The sequence below is a fragment of the Panthera tigris genome, chromosome C1, assembly GCF_018350195.1.
Source record: "Panthera tigris isolate Pti1 chromosome C1, P.tigris_Pti1_mat1.1, whole genome shotgun sequence".
Classification (NCBI taxonomy): Eukaryota; Metazoa; Chordata; class Mammalia; order Carnivora; family Felidae; genus Panthera; species Panthera tigris.
In genome coordinates this window covers 196,166,935-196,181,184 of record NC_056667.1, presented here as the reverse complement: position 1 = coordinate 196,181,184, position 14,250 = coordinate 196,166,935, and the positions used below count along the sequence as shown (strand labels likewise).

The following is a 14,250-nucleotide window of genomic DNA, read 5'->3' as shown; positions in this document are numbered from 1 at the left end:
ACATTTTTGCAAGTCACTTTATTCCTCTATAACTTATTTCCTCTTAAGTATATATAGTTCAGTGGTTCTTAACTCTGGCTACTCATTAGAATCATCTGGGGATGTTTAAAAAATCCTAATGTTTTGGCCCATTCCAGACCAATTTAATCAAAATCTTCAGGGGTGGGGCTCAGGCGTCAATAATGATTTGTTAATTTCCCTAAATAAATTGATCCACAGTGAAGGTCTAGAACCATTGGTATAGACTCATGTACCTGACCTAACTTGTGGGATTTTCTGAAGTTAATTAATACATATTAACTATTTTAATCACTCTTGCAGAAAGTAATCTTTTGCAAAGTATCTTTTGTTTTTTAATATTGAGTTGGAAAAGGGTTCATTTGATCCTTTCATATGATCCTATACTTTAGTGGATTATATTCCACTGTTAATAGAATATAAAAATGTTTGGCGATGGATATTGTAAATATGTAATTATATCCTATTTTAATCCCATGTCTAATTACAAGTAAATAACTTATTTGTCAACAAGTATATACTGACAGAAAGGTGGGAGAGGGAGGAGTGAAACATAAGGGAATAATATTTATTGAGCACCTCTGTGGGCTATGTGCCAGGTTCTGTAATACAACAACCTCTAATGAAGGAATCACTATTGCCCCTATACATGAAGAAACTGGGACTAGTTTTTTAATTAAAATTATTATATTTTATTAAGACATATAATCTCATGGATATGATTGATCTTAAAAGTTATCTAACTAACTTGTCTACTGGACATGAAAGCTAAATGTGGAGGTTTCTGGATATTTAAAAAATACTAAATCAGGAATGAACCTTGGGATTTAAGTTACTATCAGCAAAAGTAAATATAGTAGAAAAAATAAGCCCAGAGAAATAGAATTGTATTACATTTTACTTTACAGATTATATAGTATAACTATTTGCTTAACTGTACAGAATTTTATTTTTACTTTATTTGGTAATTTAGCAGAGATGAAATTTTATTTTGATTATTTAGATATGATTTTTTACTAATAAAATGTTTTAAAATATTTATCATTTTACATTATGAGTCTGATTATTTCCAATTATTGCATATTTTTACAAACACAATAATGTTTTTAAAATAATTTTTAAAAATTTATTTATTTTGAGAGAATGAAAGAAAGAGAACAAGCTGGAGGGAGGCAGAGAGAGAGAAACAGAGACAGAGAATCCCAAGCAGGCTCTACCCTGCCAGTGTGAAGCCTGGTATGGGGTTCAAATTCAAGGACTGTGAGATCCTGACCTGAGCTGAAACCAAGAGTCGGTGGCTTAACTGACTGAGCCACCCAAGCACGCCAGAAACACAATAGTTAACTTGAATATCTAAAATGATTCCACAGTTGTATTAATTAGCACAGTAAGCCATGTTATTACATAAAGTATACCATTAGCCTTGATTTTACTACCTGTTCAATGTATTATCTCTTAAAATATAAAGACAATAGCTTAGTCTTTCAGTGACTGATATTGGCACATTTCAACATTTTTATCACATGAGTTAATAGCTTGCACAACAAACTCATCTTAAAATGTTTTAAAAATAAGAAAAAAGAAGGAAACGTTCATCCTTCTCCAAGTTCATGTTGCATCATGAAATACACCTTATAACAAGAAATATCATGTTTCACTCATGATATTAGAAAGATGAAAACCAGTGAGATTATTTTACATTGCTAATGTTGCACTGGTTTGATTTGATAACATTATTGGTAATATTGATGTTTTTGAATATTACTCATACTCATAGTAGTATAAATTCATGCCCTATTTTCAAAAGAAATTTTATAGTATATATACAGGACCCCCAATGTCCATGCTGGTTTTTTAACCTACTAATGCTAGTGCCTCTTTTAAACACGCTGATCTTAAGAAACTAGGCAGAAATACGGACAGAAGATTATGGTCACTGAACATTATAATTGGAAATTATTTTTGGAAATAATGCTTAAGTTATCATTATTCTGTTTATGAAATATTATGTAACAGTGGGAAAGGTTTATACCAATTTAGAGGAGTAAAACAGTATATAGCGTATATTATATATGTCTACAACTTGTTTATTTTTATTTATTTATTTATTTATTTATTTATTTATTTATTTATTTATTTTCAACTCTCCTTGAAAAGATATGATGGAGAGATGTGCTAAAATGAATGTTAAAAGTAGGGGTAGGTTCGTGGATGTTTCTGTATCTCTGTGTTCACCGATCTTATATAATGAGGGCTTGTTGCTTTGATAATTAGAAAGAAGAATATCTGGGGCACCTGGGTGGTTCAGTCGGTTAAGCGTCTGACTTCAGCTCAGGTCATGATCTCATGATTTGTGAGTTCAAGCCTGGAGCCTGACAGCTCAGAGCTTGGAGCCTGCTTTGGATTCTGTGTCTCCCTCTGTCTCTGCTCCTCCCCTGCTCATGCTGTGTCTCCCTCTCAAAAATAAATAAAACATTTAAAAAATTTAAAAAAATTAAGAAAGAAAAATATCAAACTAATTTTACCTATAATTATCCACAGCTTTATTTTGGGGGCCACGCTAGAGTTGCTGTTCTTAGATATTTTTACATATTCTTAGACATTTTTAGAGTCAGTCTTTTAGCCAGTAAGTTTATTAAATTTGTATCAAGTTTAGAGTATGATGTTCTCTTGATCAAACAACTTATGCTCAGAGAATGGGTGCTGTTTTTAGAGATTTCAGCTATCCATTCTTCTCCAGTTCCTCTTTTATGCTTTTCTGAGCATGTTTTCCAGGTTATCTTCCCAAAGGCATGATGTTAAGTAGTCACTGTAACCCAGACATAGGTTCCTTACAAGTATCAACTGATACTAAGGAAACTGCAAATGGTATTCTTTTACTCCACGTCATAATATTTATATTTTCAATACCTGTAATTCTCTCTTTAGCAAATGGAAACAATTTCCTTAGATGAGCTAGAAATACTAGATTCGAATTTTTTTCCTGAGTTTGCTTTTGCTGAAATACATGCAATAACTTATTTTTCTTTAGATTTAGTGGAATAGCAAAATACACAACTTAGCATAAATTGAAATGTCCACTTGTTCTTCAGCCTTTCATTAATAGACATCTATGGTAAGAAACTTAAGTAGGACTTAAGTAAAACTAGCTCAAAAAGCAATCTCAGGGCTCCTGGGTGGCTCAGTCGGTTGAGCATCCGACTTCAGCTCAGGTCATGATCTCACACTCCATGAGTTCGAGCCCCACGTCAGGCTCTGTGCTGACAGCTCAGAGCCTGGAGCCCGCTTCAGATTCTGTGTCTCCCCCTCTCTTGCCCCTCCCATGCTCATGCTCGGTCTCTCTCTGTCTCAAAAATAAATAAAAACATTAAAAAAATTTTTTAAAAAAGCAATCTCAAAGTTGTATTAGTTTTCATAAAAGTAGTTTTAGAATTGATTGTTGAAATGTTTATTGTGTACCATTCAACAATTAAAGGTGCATGTAATATTAAAATAAGTAATACATGCATGGTTTTAAATTTTTGACTCTTCAGTGTTTAAACTATTTTCATTATCTAGGTAAGCCTTTATTGTTGTGTTCCTCTCCATTGAAGACTAAATTTTTATATTTTTTCAGCTTGTGATGTTTGACTTTTCCCTCATAAGATCATTTTATTGTTAGTCATTCATGCAGTTCTCATTTATCCATTTTGTTCATGTAACAACCATTTATAGAGGGCTTACTATGTGTGGAACACTTTTTTTCCTAGGTCATAGATCTTCTTATCAGAATATTTCAATTAAATTAGTTGGGTGGCTAATTTGGATCTACTTATTTTTGCAGTCTTAGAATATTTTTTTTATTAAAAAAATTTTTTTAACATTTATTCATTTTTGAAAGGCAGAGAGAGACAGAGCACGAATGGTGGTGTGAAGGCAGAGAGAGAGAGGGAGACACAGAAACAGAAGCAGGCTCCAGGCTCCGAGCTATCAGCACAGAGCCCGACTTGGGGCTCGAACTCATGGACCGCAAGATCATGACCTGAACGGAAGTCGGCCACTTAACCGACAGCCACCCAGGTGCCCCCAGTCTTAGAATATTTTTTAATTCAGTGATTCTCATTTAATTGTTCAACCGTCAGTATGTTGACATAGTTTGATCTGGTGAGGACTGTTCCCAGCTTATACACACCTTCTCAGTGCTTTCTCACAAGGCACAGAAAGGGTAGGGATATGGGTGAGAGAGAGAGAGGGAGAGGGAAGCTCTCTGGTATCTCTTCCTAAAAGGTGACTAACCTCATTATGAGGGTCCTATCCTCACGACCTCATCTAAACCTAATGATCTCTCCAAAAAGCCCCATCTTCAACATAAGAATTTTGGAAAGACACAGTTCAGTCCATAGCAATCAGTAGATTTAAAAAAATTACCCAAATGATTCTAGAATGCATCCTGGATTGAGGATCATTGTTTTAAATGGATTTTGGGTTTATTGAATGATTTGTTCAGCTTGCAATATTATATAACATCCTAATTTTTAATTTAATGGTATATTTTGGTCAATTTTAATTTGTTTTATTCTAAAATCTATCATTCATTATAGTGTTTACTTAAAGAGCTTATCTACAGTTATCACATTTAAACTGTTTTTTCCTTAGTTTTTCTCAAAGTCTTCAACTTTGAGTTCTGAATTTAAGATTTATGTTTCTAGCTGCCTTTATGATGTTTACAAGTAACTATAACATCTCAAGTTCAACACATTAAAAATTCAGATTTTTTCCCTGCCACTGCATTCAAATTTATTCTTTGTAAAATATCTTATCTCTGTCATTAGTACAACCCTGTACTCTATAGGGTTCTTCAGGCTTGAAATCTTGAACTCATTGGTTACTTAATGTTTTTTGTTTCTCATACTTAGTCTTCTAGTTTCTTATTTTGTTTCCCTTGAGATTTCTTTTGATTTGATCCTGTCCTCTCTTATCCTACTGTCCCTTGTCCCATCTAGGCTTTATTTACTTGGGGATGATATTCACCCAGTACTCACAGGTACAGTTATACTGATTGCTAAAATATTAAAATGCTTCTCTACAGGTTTGAGAAATAGCCTTTTCCCCAGTTCCCTTGAGTCATCCCCTACCCTGGCCTCTGCAAGTGCTGAGTACCCCCCCGGGCACCTGCAGCTATCTTTTATGGGAACTGTTGCCTGTTCCTCGTGCACCAGTTTATGCAATTGATATGGAAAATATCACCCCTGTCTTTACTTTGAGTTTCATAATTATTATGGTAGATTAGTAGCTTCTTACTGGCCCTTGACCTCTGCCTACTTTTCCCTCTCACGGAGTCATCATATCCAGGTGGCTCTTCCTAATTTCTTTACTCTTCTGATCAAGAGATGGAACTCAGTTCAGACTCTTTATCAACTGACCTTACCATTTCTGCCTAACCTGTTGCTCCATACCTCTCCCAATGAGTCAGATTGATCTTCCAACATAAGATGTTCTCCTTTCCCTTCGTATGTTTGCCTTTGTTCATTTTCACACCTCTGAAATTCTCTCTCTTGTGCGATTCCACGTGAAAGATTTCTGTTAAGTTCTATTTCAGTTTTATCTTAGGTAATTCTTCCTTGAAACTTGTACTGACGTCCCAGATTATAATGACCTCCTCTTCTTAGAATCCATACAGCAGACTATATCTTATAAAGTATTAGTTTCAGAACTAGAAAGTTAGAGTTTGTGTAGTTGATGTTGCTTTCTATCTCAGGAGTCCTTTCTGCAAAACCTTTGATGTACACTGAAGATTTTTTCCAAGCCTGTAAAGCTGGTGGTGCTGTTGGGCACTCCTAGTTATTATTCAGTTTTGAAATATTTCCTGATGTTTTATGTGCCAAGCACTGAATTTGCCCTGCAGTAATGAACAAAACAGACGTGGCTCTGGCCTTATACAGCTTACAGTCCAATATATGAGAAGACATTAAAAATTAAGCATACACAGAAATGTATAATACTGATTTATGATAGGTACTGCAAAGTCAAAGAACAGGGAGATAATGAAAAAGAGCATTAGGGCCTTAGTTTACATTGAATATTTAGAACAGGTGAAATTTAAGGTGAAGAGTTGGTAAGGAGGGGGTACACACAGAGCTGTAGTGTGTGAGAGATTAGTGTACACATTGTGTGCAACAACCCTAAGGTAGGCAAGTGTTTTTGTTCATCAAAGAAGTGAAAGAAGACAAGCAGCCCTAGTATTTTTTTTTTAACATTTTTTTTTTAATTTATTTTTGAGACAGAGAGAGACAGAGCATGAACAGGGGAGGGTCAGAGAGAGGGAGACACAGAATCTGAAACAGGCTCCAGGCTCTGAGCTGTCAGCACAGAGCCCGACGCGGGGCTCGAACTCACGGACCGCGAGATCATGACCTGAGCCGAAGTTGGCCGCCCAACCGACTGAGCCACCCAGGCGCCCCAAGCAGCCCTAGTATTTTTGAGCAAGATGAAGGATGGGCCCGGTGGCTGGAAAGGTGGGAAGGAGCCCTATGACATTATACTTTCTTGTAGATCATAGGAAGACGTTTGTATTTTTATCCTAATTCAAATGAGCAGCTACTGAAAGATTTTGAATACTGCCTTGACAGGATTCGATTTATGTTTTTTGGGGATGAGGGGCAGATTTTTAAACTTAGAAAGGCTGATTTTCTGTATTACTTAAATGGCTTCCTTAGTTCTGGAAATGTAGAGCAAGTACACAGTCATTGTTGTAGAGTAGAAAGTTTTCTGATTTCATTAATATAAGACTTCTGCCTCCAGGGAATGCAGGTATGTTCTGCTCTGTAAAGCTGGTTTCTAGGGAGGAGGAGATCAATTTACATAAGATGCTCAGGGTTTTGTTTTGTTTTTTTTTTTTTTTTTTATGGAATGCTTCACGAATTTGCGTGTCATCCTTGCGCAGGGGCCATGCTAATCTTCTCTGTATCGTTCCAATTTTAGTATATGTGCTGCCGAAGCGAGCACTGCTCAGGGTTTTCTGGGAGAGAAAAAACTAATACCTGGTCTCTGTTGGGATGGAGCTATGTGGCCCTATCTCCCCCACAAAAAACAAACAAACAAACAAAAACAAAAAAACAGGGACCCCTGGGTGGCCTCATAGTTCATGAGTTCAAGCTCCGTGTTGGGCTCTGTGCTGACAGCTCGGAACCTAGAGCCCACTTCAGAGTCTATGTCTCCCCCTCTCTCTGCTACAACTCTGCTTGTGCTCTGCCTCTCTGTTTCTTAAAAATAAATGAATATTTCAAAAAAAATTAATTAAAAAAAATATCTCAAGAAAGGGCAATAAGAGTCCTGAAATAAAAATACCTTAAGGAAAACATTATTTGAGGACAGTAAAGGGGAACCTAGGTTGGGGACCAAACTCAGAAGAGCTTCTTAGCTTCTGAGGCTAATGCTGGAAAGTAGTATAGATGTCCTGAGGGTAATTGTACACTGAGGAAGAGCAGTTGATAATGGTAAGTGTAAACCACTGTGGCTTGAATAGGGAGCCAGTATTAGACCAGCGTTCATGAGTGATAAAAGACCAGTAGCCTCAGAGGTAGCAAAGTAATCAGTACTTTCTACTCTTCTTTGAAGTATGGTAGGTAGACTGTACTTCTAGGGCAAGTGAGAGCTCTCATCAGTTATATTTAAAGTAAACATTTAATATGACCATAATTGTACCTTGAGATGATAGAGCACGCTATTATGGTTACAGGTTATAAAAGATGGGTTATAATTGTGTTTTAGAACATGGATTAGAAAATTGCAAAAGAAAAATGGGGAAACTAGTGAACATAAGAAAACCAGTAATAGTGATGTAAAATGTACTAATTAGAACTAGAGTGATAGTGGCAGAGAGAAGTGAAGTATTTTTTTATTAAGATCTCAGACCTTTCCTGCAAGAACTTTGTTGATCCTGTATCTTCTATATATCTAGCCTTGAGCTTTCATATCTACCTTTCTGCTCTTTGTCTCCTACTTAAACATCTCTAATTCCTTCAATGTTTCCTCAGTTAGATAATTTCTGGAATCCAGACATAGCCATTCAGGGATCAGGTATCCTTATCAGCTTGTGTCATCCACAGGTTTGCTAAATATGCCTTGCATGCTTTTTTTCATTCCGGTTATAGTAGCCCTGTGGCATAGGACTTGAGACTTCTCATCAAGTTAACATCTTTCCTTAATCAATTCTTTTTGGGTGTGGTTGTTCAACCTGTTATGAATGTACCTAACTCATGTTATTTCCTGCATATTTCTCTATTTTGACCTCAAGAATATCCTGAGAGGTTTCTTTGATGTGCAGTTAAGTTCAGGATAGACAAAGTTCACGTTTTCTTTATCTACCGGTATAATAAATTGAATCAATAATAAAAATGTTATTTTTAGTGAACCCATAGTGGAACTCTTTTTAAAGTGGTTACATAAACATTTGCCTACTGATTTTAGTGGGTTCATTGCAAGTTTATTTATCTGAGATTTGCAGAATTCGCCTCCTTTGCCTTTCAAAAGGTTCTTACAGTAGTTTCTTGATCACTTGTGCATTTCCTTTGAGGTCCATGGAATGTATCTCATCTGAGCTTGTATTAATTTTATGGGACTGCCATATCAAAGTACCACAGACTGGGTGGCTTAAACCATATAGATTTATTGTTTCAAAGTTCTGGAGGCTAGCTATCTGAGATCCAGGTGTCATCAGTGCTGGTTCCTTCTGGGACATATAAAGGAGAATCTGTTCCGGGCCTCCCTCCTAGATGTTGGTGGTTTGGCATTCCTTGACCTCTTGATGCATCACCCTGATCTTTACCTTCATGTTCACATGGCTTTTTTTCTGAATGCATGTCTATGCCCAGATTTCCTTCCTTTATAAGGTGACCAGTCATACCTTATCTTAACTGATTGCATATGCAATTTTTAGAAAGCTTTAATTTTTAAATTGGTTTATTTCTTGGTGAAAATAAAGTTTGACATAAAATAATTTCATTTGACTATATAATTCCCTCTGTATATGGCCAGAGCATCAAATAAAAGTGTAAGTGTCAAAATAAATGAGTCTAGAGCTGATGACACAAAAAGATGATGTTTGTTTACTCTCCATTAGAAATTTTTTAAAAAAATACAAGAAATAGAGTAAAAGAAAACAACAACAACAACAAGAACTGGGCTTCACCTATAGGTGAACCTAGATGTTACAGACCTCACCAGCCTGTGACTTTCATAAAAAGACACATATACTTTAGTGAACAGATTAAGGGAGTTGAGGTTCTGCAGTAGCAACCCCACTGGCCTGACTCATGGAAATTAGCCCCTTCACAGTGTTCCAAGTTACCTGGGGACCCACTGTCACTTCATAGATGTCTGAAAACCATTCACTTAGTTGTGACTACCACACACTGCCTTGCCATTCCTCCTCTGGCTTCCAGATGTCCACATCTGTAGCTCAACAAGTTCTTGGCAAAGATCCTTTCTTGTCACTACCTGTAAGGAGGAAACCAGGGCTCATATCAAGGATGCCATCTGTGGCTTCTGAGATTTTTTGTGTGTGTGGGGAACCCTTTCCCCAATTCTGCCATACTGTATCATCTCGGCTTTAAGCAAACTCTTCTAAGTGCCCAGAATATCAGTAAGTGCCTCTTGGTCAGTCTCTAGCCATAATCACTTTTCCAGATTTTCATTTCCTATGAAACAGTTCCATCATTTTTTTTGGCCTTCATTTCTCTCTGTAAAAATTTAATCTCAGGAAGGAGTTCCACAGGGAACAGATACTAGGCTGTACTTTTACCTTTTCTCCCCTTTGCAGAATGAAGGTTGTCATGCACATGACTGATTACAAACAGAATTGGGGCTAGAGACTAGAGGCTACTTTTTGGGCAGATCTGAAAGCCAAAATGTTTTGTTACATGAAAGCATTAGATTTACTAAAGGAAGATGTATCAGGATCATTCTGGGGAATTGTAAAGCATTGCTTATTTGGTGTATATGAGGAACGGAAAGACCAGTGTGGTCATAATGGTGTGAATAAGCAGAACAGTAACACCACTTTGGATACTCAGTGGCATGTAGACACAGGGAGCAGTGGTGCAAGCCAGGGGATGTTAAGGGGGCCCATGTGAAAGTGAACTACATGAAGGATGATGGTGGACTCACCAACCGGAGCTCCCACGAACGAGAGTGAGAATGATGAGGTGATGAGAAAAGGTCAGATGTATTGTGTAAGCAGAACCTATTGGACTTGCCTGTAGGTTAGAAATGGCATGTGGGGGAAAAGCGATCTTAGGAATGACTGCTAGTTTTGGGCCCAAGCAACCCTGTGAATAGTGATGTCATTCACAGATACGGGGGAAGTGGTCTGGGAAGAAGAGTGAATTTAGCGATTGGAGTGAAAAATTCTGTTTTGAACAGGTGAATTTGAGATGCATTTCTATAAGACATGCAGATAGAGATCTTGACTCTTAACCAAAAGGTCTTAGCCAAAGGATGGGAGAGCCAGAATGCTCTTACAGCACAGTGCAGTTTTGAAACTACTTTTACAGTATAATCGAGGTTCAAAGCTGCCAGATATGTGAATATCATGCATGACTTTACTCCTGATATGTATAGCAGATCTTTTATGTGTGATACACTCTTTTTTTTTTCCTGTCTTTGTATCTTTTTGTTTTTCACAGGTCTTTATTCTTTAAGATTTTGCTGCTTACTGATTATAAGATTTGGCTAAGCTACTTATTTTTTAAGAATTGGTGTTCTCAATATAAATGGGAGTAATATCACTTATTTCATTATTGTTTTGATGATTACATTAGATAATACTTGTGAAACTTATGGTATAGTGCCTACCTTAAAGTTAGTACCTATTAAATATCTTCAGTTTTGACTATTATTTTTGGAAAAGGAATATTATTTTTATTTTTTATTTTTTTAATGTTTGTTTTTAAGAGAGAGAGAGAGAGAGAGAGAGAGACAGACAGAGTGTGAGTGGAGAGGCAAAGAAAAACAGAGGGAGACACAGAATCTGAAGCAGGCTCCAGGCTTTGAGCTGTTGGCACAGAGCCCGACTGGGGCTTGAACCCACGAATCATGAGATCATGACCTGAGCTGAAGTTGGCTACTTAACTGACTGAGCCACTCAGGCATGCCAGGAATATTATTTTTAAAGCTGATTTTAAATATGTTGGAATGAAATAGGCTATAAATGAGCAAATAATAATGGATTGTCATTTTCCATATACATCTATAAAGTGATTTTTTTCTTATTTAAATGAGGTTGCTTACTATACATTTTAGAATTACAAAATATTAAAATCAGTATTTTGAATTTTATAAGAACATGTGGGGTTATTTTGAATTGTAAGTATGATTAGTGACTGAGAGTTAATCTATGGTGCTTCTTAAGGTTTGCAATACCTTTATGCAAATCAAAATTCCCACAGAAATAGTGAGTCAAAATGAAGCAACAGGCAGTGTTTAAAACACATTTATTTCTCTGCTCTACCAGGATTAATCTCACCATACATTGTATGTCAAGACTTTTGATTTGCTCAGGTTTTCTGTTGATTTGACTTACCCTACTCTTTGCTTTAAAACCTAAGATTACTAATTTAAGTGTCCTGGTATTATGAGACATTTTTTTTTTTTTTTTTTAGAACAGAGTAAATGTATACTAGAGAATATAATGTGGAGACACTCCCTATTGCATTAACATGGAGATCTTTAAAGAGCAAAGGGTAGATCACTTAATAAAACCACAGTCTCTTCCTTGGCAATCATGTTGAACCTGGAGGAAAGCCAGACATGGCCAGTATAAGGTTAGATTCCATTCCATCAGCATAATAGTTAATAATAGTTGACTGACAGGGATGTGAAGGGTGCCCTTTTTCCCTCCCCCTTCTACCCCTGTTCCAGGCTAGCCTCTCTAGGGAATACGCCATTCCTTTCCCCATTCCTAAAATTCCTTGCTTGAGCATAGCCAGGGGCTGCTGGTCTGGTGTCTGATTGTATAAGGGGTGGGGTGTCTCTTTGAAAGAGTTGTTAGTCCCTGTGGTTCCTGCTGAGGGAATCTAGAAATCTCCAAACATCTTGTAGGGATATGGAAAAAAAAGGTGAGCTGTCCCCACTTTGGCTAGTGTTTATGTGTGAAAAATAAGTGGCCTCCTGTTAATCACCTATACTAACTTCATACCTCATCAAGATCACTTCTGCTTCCCCACAGCCACAGGTGACATTCTTGTCCGTGGAAATTTAGTGCTATTTTAGTCTGATTTTTGTGAATCATACCTTATGTCATATACTATTTTGCACTGTTAAAATTATATTTTCAGGGAGTTTAGCACTAAAAAATTAGTAACACTTGCAACTTTATTCTCTTCCAGCCTGCCCACCCCTTCCTTCCTTCCTTCCTTCCTTCCTTCCTTCCTTCCTTCCTTCCTTCCTTCCTTCTTCCCTCCCTCCCGCCCTAGCCCTCTCCCTCTTTTCTTTCTTTTTCTTTTTCTTTCTTTCTTTCTTTCTTTCTTTCTTTCTTTCTTTCTTCTCTCTTTCTTCTTTTCCTTTTCTCTCTTTTCTTTCTTTCTTTCTTTCTTTCTTTCTTTCCTTTTTTCTTTCTTTCCTTCCTTCCTTCTTTCTCTTCTTTTCTTTCTTCTTTTTAGATGCAGGTATTTGCAGGATAGGAACTATTCAAACAGTTACAACATTCCAGAGATTCTTTCCCTGGATTCTACATGTCTACATGCTAAGTTATATTTAAATAGTAAGAAGTATTGCTGAATAGTGAAGAACATACGGCTCATTAGTATAATGTTGAGGTGAAAATTCAAATGTTTTCCTAAGTCCAAGTGGAGTGGTGATTCCTATTCTAAGCAGTCTTGAGTTCTGTAATTCGGTGAAGTTAGTATTTGATGTTGCCTGCAGTTTGGGTTAGTGATCATTCTTTACCCCACATCTCACCACAACAGAGACACTTGCTAACTTTTAATCACCACCTTCTCAAGTTTAAGAACTTGGCCAGAGTGATCCCGGAAAGTCTCAACATTTTCCAGTGAGTAAAGTCCATCTCTTTGGGAGATCTTGACACCTATCATTAACAAGGGTGCAACCTCCTTAAGGATAATGGAGAATAAAGACCTGCTCTTCCATACACATAGCAGAACATAATGAGGTTATACATCAGGATAAGGTAATTCTTAAATGGAGTACATTGTATTGACTGGCAGTGTCTCCTCCTTCATTCTACAGATTATGTTGTGGGTTTCAGATGTTTTTCTCAGGTCAGTTTCCCTATCATTAATGCTGCAACACCTTTGCTGAACAGATAGCTACTCTCTCATTCTTTTATTACACCACAGTGAAACCAGCACACTGACTAAACCGAGTCAACTCCAGTTTACAAAAAAACTGGCTTTTGTAAGTAAGCTTTAAAAATAGTTTCTGGAATCAGAATACAGTGAACAAAGACAGACCTAAACCAGATTTAAAAACAAACAAACAAACAAAGAAAAACCTCATTTAAGTGAAATCACATTTAAATATGTTAATATTTGATATTAATATGTTATTATACATGCCATTCAATCTGTAAGATATCCATGATGTATCACTTACTTTATTGGCGAATTTGGCTGGTAACATGAGCATGTGTCCAAAAGCTTTTCTATTTGATAGCATACATAATCTGGAAAATATTTAGTTGCTTTTAGCACCTTTTGATAAAAGAGAGATCCCATCTTCTTCTTTAAAAAAATGTTTACTAAAAATTGCATATAACACCTGTTTCTAAGTGTTTTTATAGCAAATTAGAAGGGTAACTTGAGAAAGGATTCAATTTGTTTCAGTAAAGATTTTCTGAATATTACTCTGTGTGTGTACTGTGTTAAGTACTTGGAATGCAGAGAAGAATAAGATTGTTCTCAGGTCACAGTGCATAGCTTAATAGAAGAGACAGTTAAATCATATCACTCCTCTTATAATCAGGGATCACTGCTCTGATAGAAGACATTAATTTTTCTAAAATTGGTCAGAAAGGGATATGCTTTGAGGCAATAACATTGGGGTTTTACCTGGAATGATGAAAGCAGGAGAATGAGGACAAACAAGGACATCCAGTGAAAAGGAATGTTGCATGAGCAAAGAGCAGTATGTCAGTGTGGTAGGGAAACAGGAAAGCACTGCAAAGTTTGCAAAATACGACTTCAACAAGGGTCATTGTTATTGCAGTTTTTCAGATTAGGAAAGTCATGCTAATAT

The 14,250-nt window shown here is 36.5% G+C and overlaps 1 protein-coding gene and 1 non-coding gene across 14 annotated transcripts in view; one reads left to right on the top strand and one right to left on the bottom strand.

Moving 5' to 3' along the window:
- Positions 1–14,250, top strand: part of IKZF2 (IKAROS family zinc finger 2) — a 160,795-nt gene that overhangs the window by 58,611 nt on the left and 87,934 nt on the right. The window lies entirely within an intron of this gene.
- Positions 6,896–7,002, bottom strand: LOC122241622. Its single transcript, XR_006221864.1, has one exon. It is a non-coding gene; the product is annotated as a U6 spliceosomal RNA (small nuclear RNA).